At 29.4% G+C, this 6,755-nt stretch overlaps 1 long non-coding RNA gene across 1 annotated transcript; it reads right to left on the reverse strand.

Moving 5' to 3' along the window:
* Window positions 1-1,868: 1,868 nt before the first annotated feature.
* On the reverse strand, window positions 1,869-6,355 carry LOC133829073 (uncharacterized). Its single transcript, XR_009891505.1, has 3 exons — window positions 6,124-6,355; window positions 2,093-2,162; window positions 1,869-1,986 (listed from the first exon to the last, which is right to left on the reverse strand). It is a non-coding gene; the product is annotated as an uncharacterized LOC133829073 (long non-coding RNA).
* Between the last annotated feature and the right edge of the window lie 400 nt (window positions 6,356-6,755).

The following is a 6,755-nucleotide window of genomic DNA, read 5'->3' on the forward strand; positions in this document are numbered from 1 at the left end:
AGTTCAAAAATGAAAAACAAAAACATAGCAAGATACACAAAAAGTAAACCATGAAATTTGCTCCATCCTTCAATTCATCTTCAATTGTGCACTTGTCTTTGTTGTGGGTTGATTTGCTTAGCTACATAAAAAATTAAATAATTAATGCTTAAACTTAAAGTTAATAGTAAACTAAAAGAGTACATAAAAAAAAAAGTTAATTACCTAGTTATGAATTTATCAACTGGCCATGCAATTATACTACCTATAGCATCCTCTATAGCAGACATAACTCCTGAAGGCCTCCGCAGAAATGTACAAATGATAGTTTAAATATAATGACAATAACAATTAACCACAACAATAATAAAATTTAGAAAGATTGTACCTTGGAGACAATCTTGAAAATAAAACAAAGTTCATGTCCAGTAAGCAATCTCTTGAGTAAAGCATTGCCAACTTCATGAACAAAATCAGATATCTTTTTGGAGCCCAAAAGTACAAACTGTCACACAATAACTCACAAAAACAGAGAGAAAGAAAGCAAGAGGTTATTACACAAATATCAATCAGATTCACATATGCAACTAGATTTTTAAATATATATATAAAAATAGAGAAAAAACCTCTGGTTTTGTGTAAACTTTTGGTAATAATCTATAGAAAATGAACAAAAAGACAGCAGGAAGTAATTGAGCCTAATAATCTTGCAGTAACACCAATTCAGGAAAAAAATCATTCCAACACTCTAATTTGGTGAAAAAATCATAGCATTTCAATTCCTATACTGATTCGATTTTGAGGCCATTCTCATGTACAGATGTCTCTTAAGTTTAAACACAGTTATCATTAAACAAATAAATAGAGAAAGCTTCTCTAGCTAGTAGCTACTAATCAACAATATTCAGATCACAGAATATTATATTTACCAAGATTTTATTTATTTAACTCAATAAAACTCATAAACATTTGAAATCTGAATATCTAAGAAATTAAGGGCATCAACCCAGTGGAAGAAAGAAAGCTTACTTCTGACATGCTCTACCAGGGCAGCTTGGTTCATATTATTCATAATGGTGTTTAGAGACTCAATAATGGGGCTATGCGTTCACTTATAGGGCAGCTTGAAATCATAATGGGAGTTATAACTCATAAGTATTATTCATGATAAATTTAAACCAGTAAATGACACAATAAAATTAATGTCATATGATGCATTTCACTTATATTGCATTTCCTCTACATGCACACAAAAAGTTAAATAAATTTTCATTCTGAACTTCTTAGCAACCAGTTTGTGGTCTCTCTTGCTATAGTCATGTTCCATATGAAAATTATTCATACTTTCCTTTGCCTCATAAAAGCAAAAGGTGTTTAGAGACTCAATAATGGGGCTATGCGTTCAAATCAACAAATTAAAAACATAGAACTTAGAGTTTGAAATGTAAGTAGAATAGCACCTCAGAAGCATCATGCAGGCTTTGGATCATATGCTAACTCTGGAGGAATAAAAGCTTTCGTTTTCTTCCTGTGTAAGTGTAATAATGGCAGAGGTGAAATACAAAAATGAGGAGCATAAAACACAAGAACCAAAAGTAGATGGCTTGCACTAAAACCCTACCTATTAACATAGAAGGAACTCCCTCACCCCCTAAGATTCCCTGATTCCGTTACTTAAGTACCTGCAGATGAAGAAAATATATTTCAGACAAAAGAAATTATTAGTACCAGTCTTGTAACATGCCAACTCGGCTTGTTCTTTACTGAGTTATTTGTTTAATTTCATTACACGTAGCTACTGTTAGTTTCATTCTAAGGCTGGTAGCTAAGAAAATATTCAATTATAGGTACTCACTATAAACTTCAAAAACGAAATTGGCATACAAGAAAAGAATTATCTATAATTATACAAACACACACCCACACATAGAAATAGAAATATAGCATAGCTATGCTTACAAAAATCAGAGAAAAGATAGTACCTCCTCCCAATTTCACAGCGGTGATCTGAAATAAAGCCACCAACGCTTACAAATAATAATAAGTCATTTTGAATAATTATATACCATGAGTAAATATAATTAGTATTAAAATTCTGGACTAATATACGAACCCTTTTGTAAAAGTCAACATATATCCACTCAATAAAGTGGCTTACAACATCATTGCAGTCCTCTAGGCATCTAAAAACAACAAAAACAGTGTTGAAAACCATTAAGAAACATTTATTTGAGGTGGTGCAACACATTGTACTTTTTATCAATGCACTCCAATTCGTCCCATTCAAACCAAAGACAAAAAAAAATTAATTTAAAATTAACAATCATAGAAATAAAGTAGCAAAAGCTGTTAAGATCACTAGCTTTAGGGGCCAAAAATGTGAGAAAAGTTTGAAAGAAATTCTTTGGCTATGAAAATCCAATGTAGTAACTTAAGTCAGTGACAAGTAAACTCAAAATAAATTTAGAAAGTAATTTGGTATTATATATAATTAATAGAATATATATGTTTCCTTTGACATGTTGGAACAAATCACTTTGCAATCATTTTAAGTTCCTCAAACCCACGAATTTGCAAAGACTCCAAATTATATATGGGATATGGTCACTCTTAAAAATAACTTAATATTGAATGAAGCAATTTATCAAACACTTTGCAAGCAATTAAATAAAAAATAGAAAGAAAACGCCAAAACTACAAGGATGAATCTGAAGGCAAATTACCAAAGCTTATCACAGAATTCCACTAGTATCAATAACCCACATTTGCAAAAATATATTAAATAATGCAAACATTATGATCATATGTCTATAGACACATTGTTTCTTAATAATCTCCACCATAACAGAAGTGTCATACGAAATTAAGTACCAATACCAGTTTTGTAGAACTAACAAATGGAAAACCCAATATCACACATTCTTAACAGTAAACGAAAAGGAAAACAGAGTTTATTGATTAATCACTAAAATACATTATATATGATGACGAAGTTGATGCTCTTACATATGACCAAAGGTCTTCAAAAAACCTTCAAGAAATACATAAATCAATTATATCCCTAAATCTATATAAATAAATGTACAATATACCTAGGCAAACAAAGAAATATACCAAAATAATATAATGGTATTCTAACTCATGTCAACAAAATTAGAATTAAAAGGAATATCCCTGAATATTTTAAGGGAATTTACTCATTTGGTACCCTATGTTTTTGCAAAGTATCATTTTGTTACCCACTGTTTTCAATAATGCTCATATGGTACCCTGTATTTTAAAATTATACATATTTGATACCCTAGACTCAGATTTGATAGATAAAATTTTGTCAATATGATCAAACTGTCATCAGTTATATGTAATTAAGTAATTAAATTTAAATTTGGAGCTTACATAATTGACAGTTGTTTAATTAAATTGGTAAAATTTTATTAATTAAATTTGAATTTAGGGTACCAAATATGTACGATTTTAAAATACAGGGTACTATATGAGCATTATTGAAAACAGAGGGTACCAAAATAATACTTTACAAAAGCACAGGGTACCAAATGGTTACCTACCCATATTTTAATGAAGAAATCAAAGAAACTCAAAGCCATAATTGCATCTCAAACACATTATAAATCATCATCGATAATCCTAATGTCCTCTCGCATTTGTCCAGCTAGCCCTAAATAGTTGCTTAAAAATCATACCAGTATTATGTATTTGTTTGATCAATAAAACTAACCAATGAGCTACTACCCTTTATGAAAATACCCACTATGGAATGTAGAAATTCAATGCTATTATTAAATCTTTTTGTTGTAGTGTATACAGTAAGAATCATCAAATTAGTCCATCAACATAAATGAAAATAAATTACTCAAACTCCAAACTATTTCAAATAAAGTTTCCTTCCAATTTGAAATTTAATTGAGCCACTAAAATGAAAGTAGAATTACATTCATAATTTTTCTTATGTGTCTATGAAAAATTACAAGAAAAATCAAAATAAATAAACATACAAGTGTATGCTTTTAGCAATCTAATTAATCTACCAATAATCAAACCAATCAACCAAACACAAGTTAATTATAAGATAATAATAGATAATTCTACATAAAAGCAGAAAGCATTCCTCCCATATTATCAACCAACCATCTATCATTATCAATTAAAAATATTCAAACAACACACAAGTTTTCTTCCTTATCTCACCGCAGCACACAAATTTCTCAGATCCTACTTCACTAAGACACACAAGTTCTCAACCTTCCGTTATCACCGCAACATACAATAATAATCTTAGGACCTACTTCACTATGAATGAATATCTAACATATTCAAACTCTTCTAACATTTGCATAATATTATAACAAAACAAAAAAAGTAAGAGAAGATACCTCTTGCAAACTATTGGAAATAAAGTTTCCTTCCAATTTAAAATCCAATGAAGCCACTAAAATGAAAGCAAAATTACATACCAATTAATAAACTATCAACATCAAGGGCCTTTAATTAGGTGTCCCAATTTAAAAAAAAAAGAAAGAAATACAACTCTTGCAACCAGGAAACTATCTCAAATAAAATTAGTCTAAAAAAGAAAAACTGAAATGGCTCAAAGTTTGATGTTCAATTGTACTTTGTAGTCCATATATGTTTTTTTGGGTATGAACCGATCAGGATCCAAGAAGAAAGCATTAGCACTTCATTAAGAAAAAAAAACACAGCCAACACAAGAAACCCAAAATTATGGGCAAAGTTGCAGAGCAAATCCATTAACTAAAGCCAAAATAAATAACAAAATGAAAATGCAAAAAAGCTTGGGTACTGCAGATTTTAACCTTACTATATAATCTTCAAGTCATTGCAAATATCTCCCTTCATCAATGACATATCAGGTTTGCTTTATTAATTAATTAAATCAGATACTTTTATGAACTAAGTAGCATGAGATCATTATTAAGAGCTAGCTATAGATATATATAACCAATAATAAACCCTTATGCACTCAAACTAAGGAAAAATAATTAAACAAACAATTGGTATGCACAAAAATAAATTAAGAGGAACTCATCAAAAAGATTCATCAATACTCAATCTATTTAGATAGTCAAAGTACAGTACGTTTATGAAAAAATGCAATGTATCATTTTCGTAGAAAGCATATAGACATAAAGTATCTCTTTATTAGAGAAAGGTTACTCAAGAGAAAATAAAGATTTGAGAAGGTGCCAACAGAAGAAAATCCATCAGATATGGGAACAAAGGTGTTACCTCTCAGTAAGTTTAACTATCACAACTTAGTTTCTTAGTAGTCATTGCCAATGAATCCCGTTCATTAGAGAGTTTCATCTGCATAAAACAAGCAAAAAAGTTTCCCATAACTCTTAGTATATATATTAAAAAAAAGTGAGTGGAAAAAAAAGAAAAAAATCACCATCATTTGTACCTCTATAATAATTCTATATAATTTCAGAAACATAGAACCATGAATGGATATCATTTTATCACGTACAGTCAATTCTGTTAATTTCCTGGTTCCCCTGCCATGATTCATCAGATTATAGCTATGATTTGAAACAATAACACAATTAAGAATCGATACAAATATATTAACCATACAAAATTTGAATTGTAAATTGACATAATAGAAAAACAAACATTGTTCTAACCTTTTTTTAGGGAGGTTCATAAGCAATTATGTCTGACTTATGACTAATATATTTCATCAATTACTTTTTCCAAACAAAAAGGACTATTAAAAATACTAACATAATAGAAATAGAATGAATCAATTAAATTTCTTTGCCAATAATCTAGCCCTTAAATCCTAAATTTACATAAGTAAATTACTAGCATTTGTAGAGTACAAACTTATGTTACTGTGGGAATTTACATTAATGTAATATACTTTAGATTATTAATAGTTACATATTGCACTGCAACTTTTTTTCAAAAGAGGCAAGCCAATTTGGAACAAGTAATTTAGCTCTTAATTAAAAATCATAATATATATTAAAATTTTCATTAACCTACTGGAATTCCACCTAAATATATTTCATAATCTGCTGTCTTTCATTCTTGTGCACAAGCTAATCTATAGAGAACATAATTCAATAGAGTATTATTTAGAGGACCTGGACTATTACTTACATGGGAGTTCGAAATGAAAATTGCACAGTTGAGTTTAAATGGCGAGCTTTGATGTACATTCAAATATGTGAGTATGGCCACCTAACAAAAATAATTGAATGAACTAAGGACTAATTTTGTTGATCAATCAATCTAAGTTAAGAATTTCTCCACAAAACAAAACCTAAGACAAAGCATTACAAAGAATTTCAAACTACTAGGAATTAAAAGCTTATTGATACTGCAAAGCAAAGCAAAGATAATTGGTTGATTTAAGTGAATTACAACTTACTGAAGTTCCTTTCTGATTGAAGTATATATGCTATCCTTTGCTGTACTTGATTGCTCATGTCTTGGTACACACAACACAATCAAACATGGAAATACAAATCAATGCAACTCAATCTTCACTAGAGTTTATAAGAGCAAGCATATTCCCACTGAATTCCTAACAACTTAGTACTATGATGAAAAATGGGTATTATTCTATTCTATGCACTACGTGGAAACAAGAAAATTATTGAAGTAATTGGATTTATGTAATTGTGCCAAAGCATGATTAAATTACTAACTTCAAAAAACTAAACAAGTACTTTGTTATTAAATAATGAAAGGCTTTTAGGGAAAACTCTTCAACAATATTTGAAACTCTA

The sequence above is a fragment of the Humulus lupulus genome, chromosome 4 (genome assembly GCF_963169125.1).
Source record: "Humulus lupulus chromosome 4, drHumLupu1.1, whole genome shotgun sequence".
Taxonomy (NCBI): domain Eukaryota; kingdom Viridiplantae; phylum Streptophyta; class Magnoliopsida; order Rosales; family Cannabaceae; genus Humulus; species Humulus lupulus.